Consider the following 10,385-nt stretch of genomic DNA (forward strand, 5'->3'; position numbering starts at 1 on the left):
GTGGTATGGTGTGCTGGGGTGGAATCAGGAGATGGGATAGAAGGAATGGTATGAGGAATGTGAGAGGGCTGACCAGGGGGTTATAATTAAATGGACTGTATAAAAAGATTAAAGATAATAATAAGAATAAAAGACTGTGTAATGATCAGTTTTAAACAGTATATCTATATTTCATCCCCTGAAAGGATCAGTTATCATTGCATAAGATGGACAGAAAGATTGTCGAACCACAGGCAATATAATCATAAGTTTTTCTCTAAGATAGTGAGTACCTGAACATATGAACTCAATGGGTTATGATAACATGTATAGACCTATGAAACCTCAAACCAGACAAATTCAAAAATGGAGATAGAGGTGGAAAAAATCCTGCCACTACCTAAAGAGTAATAGGTTATTGATAGCTGATGAGAGGAGATTTATTTGTCTTTGATAATATAATGATATCACATAAACCAAGCATGAGTGGAAAAGTACACATAAAATATTTCCCCCTTCTAAGTGAGACGCATTCTCACTTGGACATTCATTCTTGTTAAACTTCATACATTCTGTGGGTTGTATCTTGGGTATTAGGTACTTTTTGGCTAATATTCACTCATCAGTAGTGCATACCAGGCATGCCCGTCTAAGGTCTGGATTACCTTGGGAGATATGTTTTAGATCCATCCATTTGCCTACAAAATTCCTGATGTGTCCCTCTGAATAGCATATCCATTGTGTAAATATACCACATTTTCTGTATCCATTCTTTAGTTGAGGGACATCTAAGTTGTTTTCAGCTTCTGGCCCTTACAAATCAGTCTGCTATGAACATAATAGAGCACATGTCCTTGTGATATAGTGGGGTATCTTTTGGGTATGTGCCCAGAAGTGAAATAGCTGTGTTTTCAGGTAAAACTATTTCCAAATTTCTAAGTAGCTTCCAGATTGATTTTCATGATGGATATCTAATTTGCAGTTCCACAGGCAAAGAAGGATTATTGTCTTTCTACACATCTGTATTCATCTGAGTGTTTTTTTAATTTGATATTTTATGTACTTACATTTGAAATGTTACCCCTTTCCTAGTTCCTCCCTCTACGATTCCCTATCCTGCTTCTATGAGGATTCTCACCCTCCCACCAACCCACTCCCACATCAACACCTTGGCATTCCCCAAAGCTGGAGAAACAAGCCTTTCCAGGATCAGAGTCTTCTCCTACTATTGATGCCAGACAATGTCATCTTCTGCTACATATGCAGCGGGAGGCATGGGTCCCTCCATGTGTACTCTTTGGTTAGTGATTTAGTCCCTGGAAGGTCTGGGGGGTTCTGGATAGTTGATATTGTTGTTCTTCCTATGGGATTGGAAACCACTTCAGCTCATTCAGTCATTTCTCTAACTCCTCCACTGGGGTCCTCTTGCTCAGTCTATTTGTTAGCTGCAAGCATTGTTTTCTGTATCAGTAAGGCTCTGGCACGTCCATATCAGGCTCCAGTCAGCAAACACTTCAGGGCATCAGCAATAGAGACTGGGTTTGGTGGCTGGATATGAGATGGATCCCCAGGAGAGGCAGTCTCTGGATGGCCTTTCCTTCAGTCTCTGCTCCACTCTTTGTTCCTGAATTTCCTCCCATGAGTATTTCTTTTACCCCTTCAAATAAGAACTGAACTGTCCATCTTTCAGTCTTCCTTCTCCTTGAGCTTTATATGGTCTGTGCATTGTAACTTGGGTATTCTGAGCTTTTGAGCTAATATCCTCTTATCAGTGAGTGCATATAACATGTGCTATTTTGTGAATAGTTTACCTCACTCAGGATGATATTTTCTAGTTCCATCTATTTGCATAAGAGTTTAATAAAGTCACTGTTTTTAATAGCTAAGTAGTATTCCATTGTGTAAATGTACAACATTTTTTGTATCCATTCCACAGTCGAAGGATATCTGTGTTTTTTTCCAGCTTCTGGCTATTATAAATAAAGGCTGCTATGAATGTGTCCTTGATATATATAGGAGCAACATTTGGCTATATGTCCAATAGTGGTATACCTGGGTTCTCAGGTAGTACTATGCCAATTTTTTGAAGAACCACCAAACTGATTTTCAGAATGGTTGTACCATCTTGCACAACCACCAACAATGGAGGAGTTTTCCTCTTTCTCCACAGTGTCTACAGCCACCTGAGGGTTTTTGTTGTTGTTGTTGTTGTTGTTGTTGTTGTTGTTGTTGTTTTGTTTGTTTGTTTTTTTTATCTAAGGCATTTTATCTTTGGTGATGCAGAATCTCAGGGCTGTTTTGATTTGCATTTACCTGATGATTAAGGATGTTGAACATTTCTTTAGGTGCTTCTTGGCCATTAGATATTCCTTAGTTGAGAATTCTTTGATTATCTCTCTACCCCATTTGTTTTTATTAACTTGAGTGTTTCTTATTTACATTTTGAGTGTTATTCCCTTTCCCAGTTTCCGGGCAAACATCCCCCTAATCCCTCCCCCTCCCCTTCTTTATGGGTGTTCCCCTCCCCATCCTCCCCCCATTGCAGACCTCCCCCCAACAATCACGTTCACTGGGGGTTCAGTCTTAGCAGGACCAAGGGCTTCCCCTTCCACTGGTGATCTTACTAGAATATTCATTGCTACCTATGAGGTCAGAGTCCAGGGTCAGTCCATGTATAGTCCTTAGGTAGTGGCTTAGTCCCTGGAAGCTCTGGTTGCTTGGCATTGTTGTACATATGGGGTCTCAAGCCCCTTCAAGCTCTTCCAGTTCTTTCTCTGATTCCTTCAACAGGGGTCCCGTTCTCAGTTCACTGGTTTCCTGCTGGCATTTGCCTCTGTATTTGCTGTATTCTGGCTGTGTCTCCCAGGAGCAATCTACATCCGGCTCCTGTCAGCCTGCACTTCTTAGCTTCATCCATCTTGTCAAATTGGATGGCTGTATATGTATGGGCCACATGTGGGGCAGGCTCTGAATGGGTGTTCCTTCTGTCTCTGTTTTAATCTTTGCCTCTCTATTCCCTGCCAACGGTATTCTTGTTCTCCTTTTAAAGAAGGAGTGAAGCATTCACATTTTGATCATCCCTCTTGAGTTTCATTTGTTCTAGGCATATAGGGTAATTCAAGCATTTGGGCTACTAGCCACTTATCAATGAGTGCATATCATGTGTGTTTTTCTGTGATTGGGTTACCTCACCCAGGATGATATTTTCCAGTTCCAACCATTTGTCTATGAATTTCATAAAGTCATTGTTTTTGATAGCTGAGTAATATTCCATTGTGTAGATGTACCACATTTTCTGTATCCATTCCTCTGTTGAATGGCATCTGGGTTCTTTCCAGCTTCTGGCTATTATAAATAGGGCTGCAATGAACATAGTGGAGCACGAGTCTTTTTTATATGTTGGGGCATCTTTTGGGTATGCCCAAGAGAGGTATAGCTGGATCCTCAGGCAGTTCAATGTCCAATTTTCTGATGAACCTCCAGACTGATTCCAGTTGTTGTCCCAGTCTGCCATCCCACCAATGGAGGAGTGTTCCTTTTTCTCCGCATCCTCGCCAGCATTTGCTGTCACCTGAGTTTTTGATCTTAGCCATTCTCACTGGTGTGAGGTGAAATTTCAGGGTTGTTTTGATTTGCATTTCCCTTATGACTAAAGATGTTGAACATTTCTTTAGGTGTTTCTCAGCCATTCGGCATTCCTCAGCTGTGAATTCTTTGTTTAGCTCTGAACCCCATTATTAATAGGGTTATTTCTCTCCCTGTGGTCTAACTTCTTGAGTTCTTTGTATATTTTGGATATAAGGCCTCTATCTGTTGTAGGATTGGTAAAGATCTTGTCCCAATCTGTTGGATGACATTTAGTCCTAACCACAGTGTCCTTTGCCTTACAGAAGCCTTGTAGTTTTATGAGATCCCATTTGTCGATTCTTGATCATAGAGCATAAGCCATTGGTGTTTTGTTCAGGAAATTTTTTCCAGTGCCCATGTGTTCCAGATGCTACCCTAGTTTTTCTTCTATTAGTTTGAGTGTGTCTGGTTTGATGTGGAGGTCCTTGATCCACTTGGACTTAAGCTTTGTACAGGGTGATAAGCATGGATCGATCTGCATTCTTCTACATGTTGCCCTCCAGTTGAACCAGCACCATTTGCTGAAATGCTATCTTTTTTCCATTCGATGGTTTTGGCTCCTTTGTCAAAAATCAAGTGCCCATAGGTGTGTGGGCTCATTTCTGGGTCATCAATTCTATTCCATTGGTCTATCTGTCTGTCTCTGTACTAATACCATGCAGTTTTTATCACTATTGCTCTGTAATACTGCTTGAGTTCAAGGATAGTGATTCCCCCTGAAGTCCTTTTACAGTTGAGGATAGTTTTAGCTATCCTGGGTTTTTTGTTAGTCCAGATGAATTTGCAAATTGTTCTGTCTAACTCTTTGAAGAATTGGATTGGTATTTTGATGGGGATTGCATTGAATCTGTAGATCTCTTTTGGTAGAATGGCCATTTTTACTATATTAATCCTGACAATCCATGAGCATGGGAGATCTTTCCATCTTCTGAGGTCTTCTTCAATTTCTTTCTTCAGAGTCTTGAAGTTCTTATTGTACAGATCTTTTACTTGCTTGATTAAAGTTACACCGAGGTATTTTATATTATTTGGATCTAGAATGAAGGGTGGCATTTCCCTAATTTCTTTCTCTGCTTGTTTCTCTATTGTGTAAAGGAAGTCTACTGATTTATTTGAGTTAATTTTATACCCAGCCACATTGCTGAAGTTGTTTATCAGCTTTAATAGTTCTCTGGTGGAAGTTTTGGGATCACTTAAATATACTATTATATCATCTGCAAGTAGTGATATTTTGACTTCTTCTTTTCCGATCTGTATCCCCTTGACCTCCTTTTGTTGTCTGATTTCTCTGGCTAGAACTACAAGAACTATATTGAATAAGTAGGAAGAGAGTGGGCAGCCTTCTCTAGTCCCTGATTTTAGTGGGATTGCTTCAAGTTTCTCTCCATTTAGTTTAATGTTAGCACCTGGTTTGCTGTATATGGCTTTTACTATGTTTAGGTATGGGCCTTGAATTCCTTTCTTTCCAGGACTTTTATCATGAAGGGGTGTTGAATTTTGTCAAATGCTTTCTCAGCATCTAATGAAATGATCATGTGGTTTTGTTCTTTCAGTTTTTTTTTTTATATAATGGATCACGTTGATAGTTTTCCATATATTAAACCATCCCTGCATGCCTGGGATGAAGCCTACTTGATCATGGTGGATGATTGTTTTGATGTGCTCTTGGATTCGGTTTGCCAGAATTTTATTGAGTATTTTTGCGTCGATATTCATAAGGGAAAATGGTCTGCAGTTTTCTTTCTTTGTTGGGTCTTTATGTGGTTTAGGTATAAGAGTAATTGTGGCTTCATAGAAGGAATTCGGTAGTGCTCCATCTGTTTCAATTTTGTGGAATAGTTTGGATAATATTGGTACGAGGTCTTCTATGAAGGTCTGATAGATTTCTTCACTAAACCCACATGTACCTGGGCTCTTTTTGGTTGGGTGAACTTTAATGACTGCTTCTATATCCTTAGGAGCTATAGGGTTGTTTAACTGGTTTATCTGTTCCTGATTTAACTTCGGTACCTGTTATCTGTCTGGGAAATTGTCTATTTCCTGCAGATTTTCAAGTTTTGTTGAATATAGGTTTTTATAGTAAGATCTGATGATTTTTTGAATTTCCCCTGAATCTGTAGTTATGTCTCCCTTTTCATTTCTGATTTTGTTAATTTATACACACTCTCTGTGTCCTCTCATTAGTCTGGCTAAGGGTTTATCTATCCTGTTGATTTTCTCAAAGAACCAACTTTTGGTTCTGTTGATTCTTTCTGTGGTCCTTTTTGTTTCTACTTGGTTGATTTCAGCTCTGAGTTTGATTATTTCCTGCCTTCTACTCCTCCTTGGTATATTTGCTTCTTTTTGTTCTAGAGCTTTTAGGTGTGCTGTCAAGCTGCTGACATATGCTCTTTCCTGTTTCTTTCTGCAGGCACTCAGCGCTATGAGTTTTCCTCTTAGCACAGCTTTCATTGTGTCCCATAAGTTTGGGTATGTTGTACCTTCATTTTCATTAAATTCTAAAACGTCTTTAATTTCTTTCTTTATTTCTTCCTTGACCAGGTTATCATTGACTAGAGCATTGTTCAATTTCCACGTATATGTGGGCATTCTTCCCTTATTGTTATTGAAGACCAGCTTTCGGCCGTGGTGGTCTGATAGCACGCATGGGATTATTTCTTTCTGTACCTGTTGAGGCCGGTTTTTTGACCAATTATATGGTCAATTTTGGAGAAAGTACTATGAGGAGCTGAGAAGAAGGTATATCCTTTTGCTTTAGGATAGAATGTTCTATACATATCTGTTAAATCCATTTGGCTCATGACTTCTCTTAGTCTTTCTACGTCTCTGTTTAATTTCTGTTTCCATGATCTGTCCATTGATGAGAGTGGGGTGTTGAAATCTCCTACTATTATTGTGTGAGGTGCAATGTGTGTTTTGAGCTTTAGTAAGGTTTCTTTTATGTATGTAGGTGCCCTTGTATTTGGGGCATAGATATTTAGGATTGAGAGTTCATCTTGGTGGATTTTTCCTTTGATTAATATGAAGTGTCCTTCCTTATCTTTTTTGATGACTTTTAGTTGAAAATTGATTTTATTTGATATTAGAATGGCTACTCCAGCTTGCTTCTTCTGACCATTTGCTTGGAAAGTTTTTCTCCAGCCTTTCACTCTGAGGTAGTGTCTGTCTTTGTCTCTGAGGTGTATTTCTTGTAGGCAGCAGAATGCAGGGTCCTCGTTGCGTATCCAGTTTGTTAATCTAAGTCTTTTTAAGTCTTTGGGGGAGTTGAGGGCATTGATATTGAGAGACATTAAGGAATAGTGATTATTGCTTCCTGTTATATTCATATTTGGATGTGAGGTTATGTTTGTGTGCTTTTCTTCTCTTTGTTTTGTTGCCAAGACGATTAGTTTCTTGCTTCTTCTAGGGTATAGCTTTCCTCCTTATGTTGGGCTTTACCATTTATTATCCTTTGTAGTGCTGGATTTGTAGAAAAATATTCTGTAAGTTTGGTTTTGTCATGGAATATCTTGGTTTCTCCATCTATGTTAATTGAGAGTTTTGCAGGATACAGTAACCTGGGCTGGCATTTGTGTTCTCTTAGGGTCTGTATGACATCAGTCCAGGATCTTCTGGCCTTCATATTTTCTGGCGAAAAGTCTGGTGTGATTCTGATAGGTCTGCCTTTATATGTTACTTGACCTTTTTCCCTTACTGCTTTTAATATTCTTTCTTTATTTTGTGTGTTTGGTGTTTTGACTATTATGTGACAGGAGGTGTTTCTTTTCTGGTCCAATCTATTTGGAGTTCTGTAGGCTTCTTGTATGCCTATTGGCATATCTCTTTTTTTAGGTTAGGAAAGTTTTCTTCTATGATTTTGTTGAAAATATTTACTGGTCCTTTGAGCTGGGAGTCTTCACTCTCTTCTATACCTATTATCCTTAGGTTCGATCTTCTCATTGAATCCTGGATTTCCTATATGTTTTGGACCAGTACATTTTAAGCTTTACATTATCTTTGACAGTTGAGTCAATGACTTCTATGGAATCTTCTGCTCCTGAGATTCTCTCTTCCATCTCTTGTATTCTGTTGGTGAAGCTTGTATCCACAGCTCCTTGTCTCTTCTTTTGGTTTTCTATATCCAGGGTTGTTTCCATGTGTTCTTTCTTGATTGCTTCTATTTCCATTTTTAATTCCTTCAACTGTTTGATTGTGTTTTCCTGGAATTCTTTCAGGGATTTTTGTGACTCCTCTCTATGGGCTTCTACTTGTTTATTTATGTTTTCCTGGAATTCTTTTAGGGATTTTTGCGATTCCTCTCTGTAGGCTTCTACTTGTTCTGTAAGGGAGTTCTTCATGTCTTTCTTGAAGTCCTCCAGTATTATGATCAAATATGATTTTGAAACTAGATCTTGCTTTTCTGGTGTGTTTGGATATTCCGTGTTTGCTTTGGTGGGAGAATTGGGCCCCGATGATGCCATGTAATCTTGGTTTCTGTTGCTTGGGTTCCTGTGCTTGCCTCTCGCCATCAGATTATCTCTAGTGTTACTTTGTTCTGCTATTTCTGACAGTGGCTAGACTGTCCTATAAGCCCTATGTTTCAGGAGTGCTGTAGAACTGTTTTCCTGTTTTCTTTCAGCAAGTTATTGGGACAGAGTGTTCTGCTTTCGGGCGTGTAGTTTTTCATATCTACAGGCCTTCAGCTGTTCCTGTGGGCCTGTGTCTTGAGTTCACCAGGCAGGTCACTTGCAGCAGAAAAGTTGGTCTTACCCGTGTTTTCGAGGCTCAAGTTTGCTTGTGGGGTGTTGCTTATGAGCTCTCCCTGGTGGCAGCCACCAGGAAGATCTGCGCCGCCCTTTCGGTGAGCATCCGTGCACCAGGGTTCCAGATGGCGTTTGGTGTTTTCCTCTGGAATCAGTAATGTGTGCAGAGTCCAGTCTCTTCTGGTTTCCCAGGCGTGTCTGCCTCTCTGAAGCTTTAGCTCTCCCTCCCACGGGATTTGGGTGCAGAGAATTGTTTATCTGGTCGGTCCCTTCAGGTTCCGGTGGTGTCTCAGATGCAGCGGACATGCTGCTCCTGGGCCCTCTTCTACGGGAACCCAGAGGCTGTATACAGTTTCCTCTTGGGCCAGGGATGTGGGCAGAGGTGATCAGTGTTGGTGGTCTCTTCCGCTCTGCAGCCTCAGGAGTGCCCACCTGTCCAGGTGGTGAGGTCTCTCTCCCACGGGGTCTACCCCATTTTTAATATGGCGGTTTAGTTTTCTGGAGTCTAACATTTGAATTATTTGTATATATTAAATATTAGCTCTCTATCAGATGTAAGATTGGTAAAGATCTTTTTCTTATCTGTTGGCTTGTGTTTTGTCCCGATGACAATGTCCTTTGCCTTACAGAAGCTTTGAAATTTTATGAGATACCATTTGCCAATTCTTGATCTTAGAGCATAAGCCATTGGTGATCTGTTCAGGAAATTTACCCCAGTGCCCATGTATTTGAGGCTCTTCCCCACTTTCTCTTCTACTAGTTTCAGTGTATCTGGTTTTATGTGGAGGTCCTTGATTCACTTGGACTTGACTTGTACAGGGAGAGTAGAATGGATCGATTTGTTTTCTTCTACATGCTGATTGCCAGTTGAACTGCCACCATTTGTTGAAAATGTCTTTTTTTCCACTGGATGGTTTTGGCTCCTTTGTCAAAAATCGAGTGACCATAGGGGTGTGGGTTCATTTCTGGGTCTTCAGATCTATTCCATTGATCTACCTGCCTGTCTCTGTACCAATCCCATACAGTTTTTATCATAATTTCTCTGTAATACCGCTTGAGAACAGGGATAGTGATTCCCCACTAAGTTCTTTTATTGTTGAGAACAAATTTCATTATCCTGGATGTTTTTGTTATTCCAAATCAACTTGCACATTGCTCTTTCTAACTCTATGAAGATTTGAGTTGGAATTTTGATTGGGAATGCTTTGAATCTGTAGATTGCTTTCAGCAAGATGGCCATTTTTACTATATTAATCATGCCAATTCTTAGTCATCTGCTTTTTTGCTCTTATCTATTTTGATGGCTGTAAGGTGGGATCTCAGGGTCGTTTTGATTTTCATTTTCTGGATGTGCTTCATTCCACTTTGAATGAGTCACAAAATATTCACTGGGAGCAGAAGGGAAAAGGGACCTGTGTGGGAGTAGGAAGGGGAAAAGGGGTAAGGATCAGGCATGGAGGGGAGACAGGAATGAAACCGGAGTACCAGAATGAATAGAAATATGAAGCTGCAAGTGTAGGGGTTAGGAGAGAACCTCTAGACTATCCCAGGGATCTGGAATGTGAGAGGTTGTCAGGACTCATTATGGTGACCTTAGCAAAAAATGCACAGCAGTGGGGAAATGCAACATGAAGTGACCATTTCCAGACATTAGACAGGACCCACAGTGGAGAAATGGGGTTATCCACTAATCTTCAAAATTTTTGACACAGAAATATCCCTGACTAAAGGAAATACAGGGGCAAAAATGGAGTAGAGACTGAAGAGTAAAGGCCATCCAGTGACAAGCCAAACTTGTGAACTCCACCAACCCAAAGGGCATAGATAGGCTGGTCTGAGGCCCCTTGCATATATGTAGCAGAGGATTTACTTGCCTGGCCTCAGTGTGGTGATTGATGTGCCTAATCCTGTAGAGACTTAATGTCTCATGGAAGATTTGTGGGGGGCACCTTCTCAGATGTGAAGGAGGGGGATTGGTTGAATATCTCTGTGAAAGAGGACCAGAAGGGGGTCAACAATTGGGATACAAATAAATAA

Source organism: Rattus norvegicus, chromosome 15, assembly GCF_036323735.1.
Source record: "Rattus norvegicus strain BN/NHsdMcwi chromosome 15, GRCr8, whole genome shotgun sequence".
Classification (NCBI taxonomy): domain Eukaryota; kingdom Metazoa; phylum Chordata; class Mammalia; order Rodentia; family Muridae; genus Rattus; species Rattus norvegicus.